The sequence below is a fragment of the Vicia villosa genome, linkage group LG3 (assembly GCF_029867415.1).
Source record: "Vicia villosa cultivar HV-30 ecotype Madison, WI linkage group LG3, Vvil1.0, whole genome shotgun sequence".
Lineage (NCBI taxonomy): Eukaryota > Viridiplantae > Streptophyta > Magnoliopsida > Fabales > Fabaceae > Vicia > Vicia villosa.
The window spans coordinates 60,601,253-60,618,800 of NC_081182.1; the positions used below are offsets into that span (position 1 = coordinate 60,601,253).

The window sequence follows — 17,548 nt, forward strand, 5'->3', positions numbered from 1 at the left end:
CGAGTGTTATTGAATGAAAATTGATTGTAAAATGGATTGATTTTAATATGGTAAAGGTCTAACTAAACAATTAAAATACACTTAGTCAAAAGTAACATCATTAATTAATTAACAATATAGTCAAAACTTAGTTAAAATGATTAATTAATCAAATTAATTAAAGTGAGGCTAGATATATTTTTTTTAATAAAAAGATTTTATTGGGCCAAGGGATGTGAAATGTGTGAAGGGCATGCTTTCGTTTTTTATATATAAAAAAAAAAGGTTGAACAAAAGAAAGAAGGGTTGGTGCCTGGGCCAAGCAAACCGGGTCAACTGAAGACGGCCCAAATAGTCTAACACTCAAACTGAAGAAAAGAGGAAGAAAAAAAAAACTAAACGGGCAAATATGTGGAAATGGACAAACTCCCCTCTATGGCTACTTCATCTCTCAATAGAGCTCTCCGTTTAAACTCTCTCGGATCTCCTTTCAATCAAACACTCACGAAAATCAAACTCGAACTCTCTCTCGCGTTATGAACACAACAACAACAACACCATATCGCTTTCGATCACTCTTCTCTCTCGCAGACTCTCGTGATTCGTGAACAACATCATGAAACTCTCGTGTCTCTCTCGATTCTCACGGTGATCTTCTCTCTCGGCGGTTCTCTCACGGTTTCAATCAAACAAACAAAAGCAACCAACAATCGATGAAACCCTTATCCCCAAATGAAACCCTAAATGATTTCAAAGTTTCAGCATGATTACAAATACCAAGAGATGATGAAATTGTACAAGAAATTAACCTGAAGCAGTGACAAGAGGTATGTTCTTGGATCTATTCTTCACCTTTTTCGTCCTCTGCAATTTCCTTTTTCTTCCTACTCAGTTTTCTTCATGTTCTTCTGAGTTATATCTTTTTGCTTCTGTGTTGAGTTCGTGAGGATGAGAGTGTCACGGTTTCTCTGTGTTGTTGTGCTTGGTGTTTTGTGATTCTGTGCGGTGAGATTGAGTGCGTGGTTTATTGTTGCGGTTCTTGTGGTGAAGTGTTGTAGTGAGAGGTTCAGTTTCACAGTGATGTTGTTGTGTGTCTGCGATCTTTCGTGTGAGTGAGAGAGACTGAGTGAGTATTGTTTTATTGCGGTTTGTGAGGTTAGTGAAGGTTAAGGGTGATGAGCGGTGAGTATGTGTGAGGTTATCGTGAGGTTGAATGAGCAATCCTGAGTTGCGCTTCGGTTGTTGAGAAAGTGGTGAAGGATTTTCTGAGCTTTCTGTGGTGGTGCTCATTCTTGTTCTTCCTCCCCTTTTTTGTTAGGTCGATGCTGCTTTTATAGATGAATTGAAGCATGTTTTTGGGGGGAAATGTGATAGCTTTTGAACAAATTTGGTTAAATGTTTTTTTTGCTTTTTATGATGCAGGTTTGTTGGCTTGTTTTGGTGAATATTTGGCTTGGTGTGGTGTAGCAGAAGTTTGTATTGTTGCTGCAGAGATAATGGTGATGTGCAGAGCATCAAATTTGGAGCATAGTGAATCGTGAAGAACACCAAAGAAAAAAATCACATTTTTGTTTTATGTACTGTAACCGTTATTTCACAATTTAAATGGACTCACTTATTATTTATATATAAAAAAATGCTAATTATTTACTGTTGTAACAAAAGAAAAAAAATGGTGTAGTGACTATTATGAAAGCTATTATTATTACCATCTCTAAGATTCAATGCAAAATAAAATGAAACATTAATGGTGCAAATTTTGATTAAGTAACTAATATGGACTTCACTAATAACAAGACTAATTATTTAATCAAAACTTTAATTAAGAAAAATTACACAACTAAAAAATGCAAACCAATGACGCAAAGGCTCATGCGAAATTTGCAAATGAGGTCAAATAAATTCTAGAAAGTCAATGTTTTGATTTTCTAAAGTGAGTGATGCAAAAATGATGACTAAATATGACCAATATGCAAAATGCAACCCTTGAATGCAAATGGATGGTATAAATGATAACGTATGCATGCTTATGACTAGATAATGCAAACTAAACCTAATGTATGAGATTGGGGGGGGGGGGGGGGGGGGGGGGGGGAATTGGGGTATGATAGGGAGTAACCAACTTGCTTGTGTAGAACGCATTCCGCTGGGGAAATACTTGACGGAAACAGATTCTACTGAGGATGCGTGTGAATCTCTACTGAGGAAAGACTCAGTGGGGAAGATGAATACTTCTACATAATGATCCACTGAGAAGATATGAAATCCGCTGGGGATAAGGAACTTGGAATAAGAACCTCTCGTTAAGATCACTCCACTGGAGACTAAGATGACTCTCCTGGGGACAACATGTCAATCTGTTAGGTAGAGAAACGCTCTACTGGGGAAAGAGAGGCATTTGGGCCAAGAATCTCATTAAGAGCTTGCTGGGGAATCATATATCATCCAATTATGACTCAACTGGGGAGAAGGCATTCTGTCATGGAAGAAGGCTTCTGGAGCACGGAGAATGCATCGAGATGTGCTTTGCGGAGGACATGAGAATCTTGGAATGAAGAAAATCTCATCTAGATATACTCAACTGGGGAATGAGAGTCTCCCATTAGAATGCACTCAGCTGGGGAGTGAGGATATCTCATTTGGATGCACTCAGCTGGGGAGTGAGGATATCGCATTAGGCTAGATCCGCCACTGTGCTGATGTGATGCACTCGAAAGGATGTACCTGCGAGATATACAGATGAAAATGCCCCAGTATATAGCATGACATCTTCACGGAATCTCCTCACATGGCAGAGAACAGTAATGCTCACCCACAATGGGCAAATGCAAAAGCAAACAGATTGTCAAACATCTGAGCTTGAAACTTTCCAAACAAGCAATGGATTCACGAGTTGACGAGCAAGCAGTGATTAGAATACCAAACAAGTATCATCTGGAGCATCAAAGAGGCATTGGTTCTCCGAGAGAAATCCACCAGGAAATGGACTTAACAGGTCAAGCCAGTGTTGACTTCAAAAGGACCAAACAGGCATTGACTTTCATAGGGTTCTGTAGATTCGTATTGATTGTGAGGATGCCAACAAGTAATGGGCTTACAAATTCTAACTGTTGAGGATGACGCCCTGATGGTTCTCAAGTTCATAAGTTGTTTAGCTCACACTTGAACTTTAAACTGAACATCTCCTGATGAGGATAGAATGCCAATGCATAGTGCTTTTCCCCAGCCTGTAGGGACTTTAAAGAAATTCATCTCGTAAGGACTTCTCGAGATTTATGCTATCGTAGCCAACTCGCCCCAATATCATGAACTTTGAAACCGTGCCCCTCATCGATCAGTGTTGGAAGTAGTTTCGACTACGCTTGGGTGAATGCCCCTGATTGCTTAGCACTTTGAGAGATTCTTCTAATCTTGACCTGGTTGCCTCAGATTGACTGAAAACTTACTTGATAGAGTGTTCAACTGCTTTTGTGCCCCTGAGGGTGATCAAACTTTGAAATATTCTTGCTTCAACTCAACGGAGTTATGAAGACAACTTGCCCTTCGGGAGGAATAAACTTTTCATCTGAAGTTCATGATGGAAACTTTCCTGATGTTAAGCACTTGTTCATATGCAAAAAATGTTTATTATGAGAAATATAATTCTAATGCAAAGAGTATGTTTGTCTTGAAGTTTAAAGAAACTTTTTGAAAGGATGTCGTGACATCGATTTTTTTGAAAAAGAAAGAAAATATTGTGTGATACCAACTCAAGCGCTTAGAGGATCTCCTAGGAGTCAATTTACCGTATTCTCGTGTATAGTCTGCTTTCGAATTAACCCTGCTTCAATTAGGACTTTTGAGGGTTGTAACGTGGCCAGGTTCACGGTTTGAGAAAAAAGAATTTTAGGCTCAAAATATTTAGTGCCCACCCCTTTCGTGATGTTCTCCAGTCCTAAGTTCAGTTAACTCGACGCGAGCATTCATCTTTCAAGAGGAATTTGGGATAGTTGAGCAATCAATGAGGCGTTTGGACATGGCAGTCACTTTACCTTTCATTTTTGGTGTCTGATCACACGACTTTGTTCTTTTAATGAGGATTCTTATTTTGTAATCCTTGCTTTGCTTTCGCTTTGCTTTTTTTTTTGTTTCCCTAACTTTTGCCTGGACAAATTCTTTTGAATTTCGAGTTGGCTGTCCAGCGGGATGCCCTAACTTTTGCCTAAGTCACATGTTTTCAAGTTGTTGACTTAGCAGGCTCTATTTTTTTATTCATTCTTTTCTTTTGAACAAGTCGTGTGATCCTGAATCTCTGATTTGTTGGAAGTGATTATGACTGCCTGAGTCCTTGATTGGTGAAGAATTACCATTGAGGTATCGTCATATCTTGACCTCCTGATGTGAGGGATAAACCACAGCGGTTTGGATGTTGGTCTTGACCTCTGATGTGAGGGATAATTTTGATGTCCCGATTTCCTGAGGTGAGGGATAGCTGTTGTGGATTTGGCTTTCCTCAATCTGTTGAAAGATAGCCATTGTTGTATCTTTGGATGTGTACTCCCGATGAGTTCCGAACGCTCGATCAGGTTAACTGAATACTACCTTGTCCCAGGGTTAAATGTTATGGTTTTTTATTTTGAGAAAAGAAACTCCTACTTCGAAGGCTCAGAGGGGTTAACGAGGGTTTCACTCCCTTATATCTCCAGTGTTTGGGAATTTGAAATAATGCATGTACATCATCAACAGGGTCTTACCCAAAAGCATACCATTTGAGGATATTGGTATTATGTTCATCATTCTCCCTTCGGAGTTATCATGCTTTATTAACAAGAGTTGAGTATCACAAAAAGCATAGAGAAACATATAAGAGCAAAAGCGAATGGATTTTTTCAAGACAAACATATCCAATGCATTGTGATTATAGTTCAAAAATAAACAAGCTTTACATACAAACAATATTGCACAAAACAAGAAAGCTTAAACATGAACATGCATGATGAATTAGGAATTGCCAATGTTGAGGAGATTCTCTCCGTATGGACTTATTGCTTCAGAAGATCTGTTGCATTAAAGAAGAACTTCAATTATGGCTTTCAGGTGCGAATGTGATAGCCTCGGTGTCAATCAGGTCTTGAACCTTGTCTTTGAATGGCTGACAACCTTCAATCAGATAATCAAGTGCCTCGTAGTGGAAAACACACCAAGTGTTGTCAGAACACTTTATATTACTTCCTGGAAGAAGATTCCGGCGAGGACATATAAAAGTTGTAAGTGCTCAGCTTTAGGGATTTGAGTCGTGCAAGTGGTACACAAACTCAAGATACAAGGTGTCTTGCTTATCCCTCGGTCGGGATCCCCAAATATAACGACTGAAGTTTGTGAATGCTTTAGGGATTCGAGCTGCCAACTACGCGAACTCAAGAACACGAAGTCTTGCTTATCCCTCGGTCGGGAGCCCTAAATATAGCTGCTGAAACAGTAAACACCATCATGAATGGAGGAAACTTGTATTACTATCGGAGAACAACAATAACCTCTAACGCTTGGCTATCAAATTCATTACTTGGAACATACAATAGATGTTAGGAAGTAAGCCTTTGGAAGTACAAATTGCAAGTGATTATCATGAGTTACTTCCTCGAGGAAGAACAAACATTCTAGTTGCAGCAGATGAAATGGGATTGACAAGTAGAAACCATTATGAATCAACTCAAACATCTCTGCATCGAGCAAGTTCTGGAATTTTTGTACCTCAACATCTTGTAAGGCTTAATATTATGATCAGGTGCCCTAGAATGGAAAATACCGAGTATTGTCATCAAAATCAGGAGATCTATCTGTGGTGAGCAACACCCAAAGAATGAATCTTAACCAACTGAAATTACAACAAGAAAGGAAGTAACTCGAATTCAAGGCATTGGGATTACATCAACTTGTTTCTGATATTCTTTCTGTCTCTGTTGACAAGCAAAGGCTACTAAAAAGGAAAGTCCAGGAGAAGTGACTCGGGATGTGAAGTAGATCCTTGAGAATGAGAGGTGTGCCCTTGCGGATCACTCTTGATTATTGTCTGGCAGAAGATTTCAGCAAAGTCACGCGGAATTTGTAATGCTTTAGGGATTCGAGCAATGCAAATGGTGCAATGCTCAAGATAGACAATGTCTTGCTTATCCCTCGTGCGGGAGCCCCAAGCAACTTCAAAGACTTGTAAATATTAACATCATGACCAGGTGCCCCAGAATAGAATTCACACCTAGTATCATCGTCATCAAGCAGAGAATCTGTGGACATCCACACAGTACAGAGCTTAACCAGTTGCAAATAAAGCAAGCATGGAAGCCAATGAGCATAAGACATGAAAATCAGATAGATTTGTCTTTTGGTCCTCTTTGTCATTGCTAAAAACATACCCCTTGAATTCATGAGAGAAAGGAGATTAGCCACTGACGAGGAACTTCAGAAACCACAAAACTATGGAAGATATCCACGAAGTGCTCCCTGAGTTTTTCCTACTAAGAGTCATTAAGCACGGGTCACAACTTGCATGTCTTCATAAACCACCTCAACTGAACTTTCCTCTTGGTTACCCCACAAAGTTGTTTCATGAATGATCTTGGAGCATACAACAATGACAAACCAAGTCTGTGAGTCTGGAGAAAGTAACAAATCTGAATAAGAGATCCTCGACCCTGAACACCTGTTATGCATGAAATGTATGAGATGCGTGATATGAATGCAATGCCCTGTTCATTCAATTTCCAAGGAATCCTCGTATTTTGATTTTTAGCCAGTAAGAGATGGAAAAGCTTGACACGAGGCTTAAAGATATGATTCCTTAGAAATGAAAGGAACGTGTATGCTAGTTTTTTTTGTACACCATTTTTCACAAGTAAATATGCAATGATGCAACATGGTGGGAACCACAATACTGGGCATAGTTGCACTACCGCAAAATCACACGACACAGGTTTAAAGATTCGGCACAGTTTCAGAATAACAAGAACCAATTAACCACTGATAGTAGCACTTCTGTTGTACCACTTATGAATAGAGCCAAAAGTAACGGGATCAAAGCTCCGTCGTCGTTTCAGAATACCACAATATCAAGCACAATTATAACAGACCAAATAAAGGTCCGACCTCAAATATGGAGAAGAAAATGGTATGTAGGAGCCAAGGTTTCCTGTCCCATCCCAAAACTCACAGGTAGGAATCCTAAACACACACAGGATGTCCCTAATGGTCGCCAGGAATTTCGAACAAACAATGAGAGCGCTTGCCTCTAGCAATAAGCATGCCGGACAAAGATCGCCTCACCGAGTTCTCTCCTGGTTGTGGTATGTTATGCCAACTCTACGTGCCAGGCGCCACGAGAGCAAACATAAATATCCACGCTAATCTAAATGTGTACTTGGTCTGGGTAATGGACCTTTTATCTCACAATAACATCCCGCCCGCCAAAAAACAACCAACCAGCACAACAGTATATCCAGAATATGGAAAGCGGTAAACACATAGATGCAAATGCATGCAAGCAGTATATAAAATGATGCTAGCAGTAAACACATAAACACCCACAGAAAAGAAAGCAAACAAGAACTAGGAACGACACTCAAATGGTCCCTAGTGAAGTCGCCAGTTGTCGCTACCGCGAAAATTAACAGAGTTGCCACTAACATATTTATCCTGAAAAGGAAGGGAATGCCAGCAAACCACAAAACAAAACAAAACAACGGTCTCACGACCAGAGAAAAAGGGTAAGGGAGTCGGTTACGCGAGGGGAAGGTATTAGCACCCTTCGCGCCCATCGTACTCGATAGTATCCACGCTTGTGTCTAAAACTATGGGTGTGTAATAAATCTACGCTAATCTGGACTAAAATGAATGCAGAATATAGGGAAAAGAAAGGATTGTGCTCGCACGGGCCCTACCCCGCTGTCTAAGTATCTGTTTTGCAGAATCAGAGCTACCGTAGCTCGGCTCACATGTTTCTGTTTGTTTTGTGTTTTTTAGGTGAACGATTTACATTCGCACTCCGCTGCTCGACCTCTGGAGACTTATGCTGGGAATGGAGTAGAAATAACAAGCTCTTAAGAAAAGAAAATCAAAGAGTGTGGTTTGTGTTTTAAAGAATGCATGAGGAAAACAAAAGCTAAGGGGGAAAGCTTGCTACCTAATGTTATCATACAAAGGGTACAAGTCTAAACTAAACTAGCAACCTACGAGGAAAAGGGGATGCAAACAAGTATATCACACAAACGAGCTCCGCTCGTAAAGCAAACAAACCAACGGTACCGCCATAGCCAAGGGGAGCGAATCACCCGAGTCAACCAAGCATTAGACCTCGTGAAAATGATAGGGCCATAGACAAGAGGAGCAGATCCCTCTCAGCAACCAAGCCGTCACGGATCGAAAAGGAAAACAGTGCGTGCGTACACCGAGCATCAACGTCGAACAACGCGAGCTATAGGAAGTGCGGGGGTCCGGCTACATGAACCCTTTTTCCTGACATACTCGATAACAAGATCTTGTGCAGGTTCATAAGCGAGCCACGCGTAGCGTGCGCTTACTGAACGGACTCAATGAGACTAGGCGGGGGTTGATTGCTAACCCTTTCCGCGTGCCTTCTATGAGGACTTAACGGAGTGCCATATAGGACTTATTACACCGTGACTCCCTGCCGCAAACCACAAATATAAACACACCAACAAAAACAGAGCCTCTTTCGAGGACTTGGCCAGATGCATGTCTAAGTTCTCTTGTTAAAGGATGATGCGAGAAAGCGATAAAGTGCAAGAAAAATAAAACGTAACAGAATCAATACCAAACGGATGATGATCCGTAAACTAACGCGAAGAGAGCAAGGAAACTAGGATCCCGCGAGCGAGCTAGCAAAACAAAAGCAAATGGTCAGCACACCGATTAGCCATGAAAGCACACAAAGATCGACATGCGCGTCGAGCACAATCACAATACACCTGCAAGAGGAACAAGCAAACCAAACAAGCAGATATAAAGTAATAGAGACGTGTCTCCAGGATGAGAACACGACATGAGTGAATGAAATCGTGTCCCGCAAATAAAGTGGAACACTCACATAATAAGCATTGACCGATGATCGTCCAAAAGCTTCGCACACTAGCACACAAGTTAGAGATAACAACATATCGCAATCGGAATTGCGTTATTTGAATGATAAGCTAAACCGAAAATTGATAACGGAATAGAGGAACATAGCGAAAGCAAACAAGAAGAAACATTGGTTAATATTCAAAAGCAAATCAAATATGCATACCGAAACTACGAAAGTCAAAACAAGTATTTACATGCACAACGTTACACCAAAACGGCGAAACCGGATAAAAATGATAAAAAAACTAAACTTGTCGGAATTAAACCAAAATTTTATAGTAAGCTAGAAACGTGCCAAAGAACTCAAATATGCGGTTGGAATTTACAAAATCGGCTCGGAAGCACGATTTCCGAAATCAGGCAGTAGCGAAAACGATAAAAAAAGTCGGCCGAAACCGAAAATAAACCTCACCATCAGCTCCGGAAGCATTATTCTACTCAAGAAATATTATTCAGATTCGCGAAAATTCAACACGGTTCAAGAGTTATGACATTTTGAAGTAAAGCCGACACACCGCGCGCGTTATTGAAAAATTCGGAAAAAAAGCAAATAGCATGGTATAACAGCAAGTTCCAACACTTAGAGGCACTTATTAACACACAAGAAAGCTCTACTATCACTTAGAATTAACAAACAAACAACACAACAAAGTTTAGACAAAAATCCTTCAAAAAACTATGTTTTCATGAGTTGAAAATAATGAAATGCAACACAAATTCAAAGCCAAGAAAATTCTGCATTATGTTACCTTTAAAACAGCTCCAACAACTCATAGAAATCACATATAAACACCAAGAAATGACTCATGGAAATTGAAACATCAAATTATATTATTGGCAAGAGCAAAGATAACATAGAATCATGATTTTCAAGAGTGTAATCACTACAATTCTCCACATTAAACTCACATTTGTGCACCAAGTATATTCAACTTCAATCATTATCATCAAGCACAACAACAACAAGAATCAACCTAAAAAATTCAGCATCATGCTCATGGTTATAACCTCTCATGTCAACACCAATTATCATGCTTAAGTTGAAATTCACATTCTAAAATTGAACCAAACAAGTCCTACTTCTATAATTCATCCACATGCACCTTAATTCACAACAACCTCAACATTCATCAAATCATCACAACTCTCATAATCAAATCATCAAACAATTTGTGTGCATATATTTAATTCATAGAGCATTATCAATATATCATCAACAACTATTCACCGGTAAATCTCGAATTCAATCAAATAATCAAGATCAACACGAATCATTCAATCAACAAACAATTATCATCAACAATTATCATAGATCCGTCATCCGCAATCAAAAATCATCATGATCAATGTCGAATTAAGCAACAAAATCAATGATCTAGCAAGGTTTGTAGTGAATTTACCGGATCAAGCGACGAGAATGAGATCGGATGAACACGAACGCGAACACGAACGGAATCCAAGTTATGAGAGAGGGAGAATGACATGCCCTAGCCTTGGGAGAGAGAGATTTGAATTTGATGATCAATGAGAGAGGATATTCTTCACTCTTGCTTTGATCTTCATTTGTTCTTGAGATTTGATCTTGAATTGATGAAGTTTTGTGAGTTTTTGTGGTTTTGATCCAAGAAAATTGAGAGAGAATTGGGAGAAAGTGTTTTTGATCTTTTGGGTGAAATTGAAGTTGTGATAGTCCTCCTTTGATTTGTGAAGAGCAAAATGTTTATATATTATCAACGCGAAATGTCCAAATTGCCCTCGGTGCATCTCGTTTTGGCTCGTTTTTAAGAAAGCTTGGTTCGACTATGGATTCCGGAACGAAATCAGTGCCACTGTGAAGATGACCAAATTCGTGACCCTTCTCCACGAGAATCGTCTCAATCCGATAAGCGATGAAGAAATTACGCGCGTTTGAATGACGAGAAACGTCAATTCATCTGGCGCGACTGTGCAGAATTTTGTGAGTACCGCTTAAAGAACTCGATAAAACCCTATCTTCGGCTCAAAATATGAACAAGAATGTGTGACGAAGAATCTAAGATAACGAAATTTCCGAGAAAATGCCGCTGGAATGAACTTCATACGATAAAAATCGAAGGAGTTATGAATTTTCAAACTCGGCGCGACATACTCGAAAACACACTTTTTACCAAAACAACGCGACGATCCTTCAAATTCTGGGAGTTTTCAGTGCATAATTGGCCTTCGGTCCGAACATATGAAATCTTGATAATGATGGTATGAAGCTCCAGTTAAATTTTCAAGCGAATCCAACAAGCGAATTGTGAGATATGAATTTTCTAAGATCCGAAACCCTACATTCAGCACTGTTTTTCACTGCGAAACCTCAAGTAATATGGAAATTTGACGACCTTCCTCAAAGAATTGGCTTCCGAGCCAAACACGAAAGTTGTAGATATCGTCAAAACAGTCGGGGTTGCGGGAACCAAGCTCATATCACTTTCCAAATCAGGCTTGTGAATTTTCTCGTATTTCCACTGTTTAAACCATATTTCACGCTATATCTTCTTAAACTCATGAAGACTCTTTATTATTTTTTCTTCAATTTGAATGACGAAATAAACGTAATTATTTACTTATAGCTCAAATAAAGATGGCAAATTTTGGGGTGCAACACACTGCATCCAGAAATTATTAATGGCAAACAACACACTTTTAATCAACTGTGTACGACCTGCAAAACTAAGTAATCTAGCAGTCCAGTGTGTTATCCTAGCAACAATTTTATCAACCATCCCCATACAATTTTGTATTGAAAATATCTTGCTAGTCATAAAAATACTCAAGTATTTGAAGGGGAGAGATCCTTCTTTGAAACATGTAGTGTCCAGAATCCGGTTCTTTGTGTCCCCATCCACATTTCCAAAGAACACTTTACACTTTCCAGGGTTCACATACAAGCCAGTAGCCTCAGAGAATTCCTGAAATTTCTTCATTTCCAGCTGCATAGATGGAACATCACCCCTGGTAAACACTAGCAAATCATCAGCAAAGCTTATGTTAATGATACTCACTTTTGCACACTTAGAATGAAAATTAAATTCTGGTTCTCTCTTGAGTCTCTGCAACATTCTAAACAAATACTCCATTACTACAACAAAAAGGAGAGGAGACAAGGGGTCCCCTTGTCTTAAACCCCTCTTTGCTTGAAGTATATCAGTTAGCCCATCATTTACCTTGTATCTATAGGATACAGTCTTCACCATAGTCATCACCCAACTAATGAACTGATTAGGAAAACTCAGCTCAGCCATAATATCTTCCACTGCCCTCCACTCAACATTATCATAAGCTTTCTGAATGTCCATTTGAATCATGCATTTAGGAGCACCCCCTCTAGTACTGTACCCTCTAAATAGTTCATAGGCCAATAAGACATGATCTTGAAGATACTGCCCTGGGACAAAAGCAGCTTGGCTCAAACTAATTAATATTTTTAAATGTGTTTCTATATTGATATAATAATTTTATTTATATGAATAAGATATCATAAATTTGAAATTATATACTTCTATAAATTAATATATTTAATTTTTATAATATAAATATAAATATTAATTTATATATGTAACATTTTTAAATGGATTATATATTTAGTGATATTTGTTAATAATTATATAGATAACATTTTAAGAATTGAAATTTATTTTTTATAAGTAATTAAATTGACTACTTAATAGTTTAAAAAATAAAGATGAATATTTAATTAATTTAAATTATAAATTTATTTGTTAATTTCACATCTATTAAAAAATGTAGCTAATTTGAAATGGAAAAATATTAGTTGTTCTATAAAGATACTTTTTATAATTACAAATAATTAAAAAATAAATAATAAAATAAAAAATATTTATATTATAAATATTTTTTCATATAATAAAATTATACAAAAATTAAAAAACTTTATTTATAAATATTTTTTATAACGTTTGATATTCACAGTATTCAATGTTTGCATTATTCAATGTTAGATGTTCACAATATTCAATGTGGTATTTGCACTATTCAATGTAAATCGATTTTGAAAGGTCTTACTATAATCATACCTATAATATCAATAATAATTATAATAATGATGAAAAACTTTTATTCCTTGCAGCCGTCAAATTGCTCTAAAAAAACCTCCAACCCCTAAAGAATTCTACATATTTTTACTTGTTTTTCCTAACTTTCATTTGCTATCGGTCTCACTCAATGAGAGTTATGAAGATCTAACTATGATCATACGAAGATCTAAATATGATCAAACTATTAAGTATACATCATGATATAAAATGTCCTGAAAATTCACAACTTTTGAACAATTAGTTCAAATCAAAGCAATTATTTTATTTCTTTTTCTATTGATTTTGGAATACATTGATTTGGAATTATTAAGTATATATTGATTCATTTAACAAGCCACTGCCAAGCCTCTTATTTTTAAGGCTTATATTGAATGTTTATTTAAGGGTTTTCAATAAATTTGTCTGGGAAGAAAAAAATTATTTTATTTTTTCAAAATTTATATTTTTTAATATTAAAAAATAACTTTTAAAATAATTGCAAAAATAGTTTTTAAAATAAAAAATTGATTTTTTTTCCAAAAATTAAAAACGGAAAAAAAATAAAATACACCTAAATAATTTTTAAAATTTGAAAAACTTTTTTATAATAGAAACGCTTTAGGTGAAAAATTAAAGCTTGAGTTCTAACTTTAATTTTGAGATTTTTATTTAAGAGATCTTACTTATTTCGGGCTCATGTATTATAAATAAGTTGGTATCATAAGTTTTGGAGCTTTTTAATGTTAGACTTCAATTTTAAAAAAAATTATAAATCACTAGCAAAGGACCCGTGCGTTCGCACGGGTCGCGCAATGTCGATATAAATATTAAATAAATATCATATAATTATGGTTAAAAAAATATAAAAATACATATGAATTAAGAAAAAAATATCTTAAATGATGATTGTCATATAAGTATTAATTTAATTTATCATCTTGTAGTTGTTGTTAGTATATTCATATAAATTATGTTGAAGAATATATATGAGTATTTGGTGTAATACATTTCACGTAGAGACATAATTGTATTAACAATTAACTTTTTCTCATTCATAAAAGGTGCAATGCATGTGTGTCCGCCACGCCCCGCACCCATGATTTTGCAGCGCGGAGGCAAGATTTTACAACCCGTGTGTAGAGGTGGCAAAATAGGTCGTGGCCCGGGGCGCACCTGCAAAAAATTGGCGGGTTAGGTTGAAATTTTGGGTCCATTGTCCACCAAAGTCCACCACGCAAAAATCCTCCGTCCGCCCAAAGCTCGCCAAGCAAAACCTGTCTCGCCTATTCGTTCAGTCCGTCTCGCCTTAAGTCCACCATTTTTTAGTTAATTCTAGTAACTCCAATTCTTGATGGTTTTATTTTATACATTTATTTGTAAATATATGTAATACTTTTTAAGTAAAATTTGTTAAAAAGATGCTTTTATAAAAAATTATTTTAAAAAATAAGTGAAAAATTTAATTGAAAAGGTAAAAAAGCCTATTAATTTATTTAAGAAAATGAAAAATAGGCGGGAAAACCCACCGCCGTCATGTTGACGGAGCGAGCATGATTTTTATGCCCATTTCACTTGGCGGGCTTGTCCGCCCCGCTCGTTTTTTGGAAGACTTATGGCGGGGTGGGGTAGACGGCCCATTTTTCTACCCTACACGTGTGTCTATTTATAAAAATACTTGTAACTTATTTTCGTTTATAAAAGCAATGGTTTCAACAATTGATTTTTTTCCGATTTATAACAAAATTTGTTACTTACTCCCGTTTATAAAAATAACAGTATCTACAGTAGACTTTTCCCGTTTATAAAAATAATTGTATCAACAATTGACTTTTTCTCATTTACAAAAATATTTGTAACTTATTCCCGTTTTATAAAAAAATTGTATCAACAGTTAACTTTTTTCCGTTTATAAAAATACTTATAATTTATTACCGTTTATAAAAATTATTATATCAACAATAAATTATTTCTACAAAATAATGAAAGGTATAGAGATGATTTTAAATAAATTTTACAATGACCTAAAAAATAATAATAAAATTTCCTAAAAATTGAAATAATATTAGAGGTAATTAATTATTATTGTTGATTATAATTAAAAAATATAGTTCTTAATTAAAAATAAAAAATTAATAAAAATTGAGGTAACGTAGATCAACAATTTTTATGGGCTCCCGACCCTGTTATCTCTACTCGTTTTTTTTCCGCAGACGTGCATTAACACGAAGAGCATGATTTAAATTGCAAATTTAAATTATCAAAATAAAAAATTGCAAAAAAATCATAACATCTATATAAGTCAAGAAACAAAAAATAATGAAATGACATATTATAATACAATGCAACACATTTAAATCTCATTATTTAACTTTAAATATATATATATATATATATATATATATATATATATATATATATTTAATTTAATTTACCAAAGAAAAATATGTACAAAATATATACAGATGTTATGATTTAATTTAAATATACATGCGGTTAATTTCTCATATTTGTGTTAGCTGTTCATACCAGATCAAAAATAATAATTTAATGGAATAAAAACAACAAAATTATTTAATTCAAATTTAAAATTCAATAACAAAAATAGGATATTTATTAAACAAAAAAAAACTTATAATTTTCTTCATAATCTTGGCAGAAAAAAATTTAAACATATTTATTTTTAATAAAAGAGCCAGTTATCCCACCAAACAACTAAATCCTTTTAAAAATAAAAATAAATGTCAATTTTTTAACTCCTTTCGTACGTGCAATCTAAAAAAGTTAATTGAAATAAATATAGAAGTAAATTTTATGTTATCTTTGAAAATAAAAAATAAATTATAATTAATTAAAATAGTAACACTTTTTACTAATTTTTTAAATTATTTTTCAAAGTAATATTTTATTTTCAAAATAAAAATGTAGAAGATAAATTACTATTTTTGGACCAAAACTTTCCATTTTTAAAGGTTGAAAATATTTATTGTGACCGATTTACAATAAAATAGATACTAAATAGGAAATAAAATTGCAATTAAAAGAAAATCAAAATGATAATGTTTAATAAATGTATATAAAATATAAAAAAAATTATAAAAAAAAAACATTTGAAATTATAATATTCATATTAAATATTAATTTAATCTAAGTGTATGTTCATACGCGTCAAACATTGGAAGATAAATTATAAATAAATTTAGTACAGTCATAATTATGAAAAATATGTTGCTATTAAAATTTTAAAAGCACAATTATTACATTATGTTGAAATAAATCGTGTAATTCTAGTTATAAAACATTTATTTTTACTAACACGTCTAATTATTTTTAATATTATTAAAAATATCCTACTTATACAATACACATGTAATTATTTATTTTATTTTATTTTATCAATCCGATATTATAATATTTGCTAAATATGTGTTTTATTTATAAAATATATTATCAAATAAAATATTAAATTACATATAAATAACACATATTAGTCATATAATGTAACTCAACCATTTTAAACGATCCAGTCATGTAATCGTGTACCTAATAATGTTTTAGCAGATTGAAATAAATAATTTAAGTTTATTTATAGGGTTAATACCTATTTTCACCCCTGTCATATGGGGCTGATTTGAAAAACCCCTGCAAAAGAAAAAGTTGTAAGAATTCCCCTAACATTTGAAGATTCTCTCGTTTTAAACCCTGTAAAATTTTTGTTTTTAAAACCAACCTTGTCATTTGAAGATTCACTCATTTTAAACCTTATAATCTTGTAGATTATGTCATTTTAAACCTTCTAGTATATGACAGGAAATGTTGGTTTTACTAAAAATAATAATTTACAGGGTTCAAAATGATAGAGTCTTTCAAGTGGCAAGGTTTGTTTTCAAAGTAAAAATTTTACAGGGTTTAAAACGAGAGAATCTTCAAATGTTAGGGGAATTTTTGCAACTTTTTTTTTTTGCAGGGGGATTTTTCAAATCAGCCCCATATGGCAGGGGTGAAAATAGGTATTAACCCTTATTTATAAATTAATTATGTTATAATTTTAATATTTTTAAATCTTATAATTTTATAGATTGAAAATTTGCTAACCAAAGCTTTTATGGGGAACACGTAAAATTTTGAAAATAGATTTTAGTCAGCCTAAATAATAGAGATACGCAATATTAACTGTAATAATTAATTAGGGTTTATTTTAGAACAAAGAAAAAGAGAAATATGAAGTTTTTGTTTTAGAATACACACTTAACCTAATGATTAGGTGCAGATATTAATACAATAATTATCAAATGAAAATGATCATAGGGACACAAACTACTCTTTTAAAATAATTTTAGTTAAGATAATTAAGTATTTTTACAAAAACCTAGGACTAAGTCCAAATTTTTAGAAGT

At 34.8% G+C, this 17,548-nt stretch overlaps 1 long non-coding RNA gene across 1 annotated transcript; it reads left to right on the top strand.

Annotated features, from left to right (window-relative positions):
* The first annotated feature begins 322 nt into the window (after positions 1–322).
* Positions 323–1,629, top strand: LOC131655892 (uncharacterized). Its single transcript, XR_009299915.1, has 2 exons — positions 323–806; positions 1,402–1,629. It is a non-coding gene; the product is annotated as an uncharacterized LOC131655892 (long non-coding RNA).
* Positions 1,630–17,548: the final 15,919 nt, after the last annotated feature.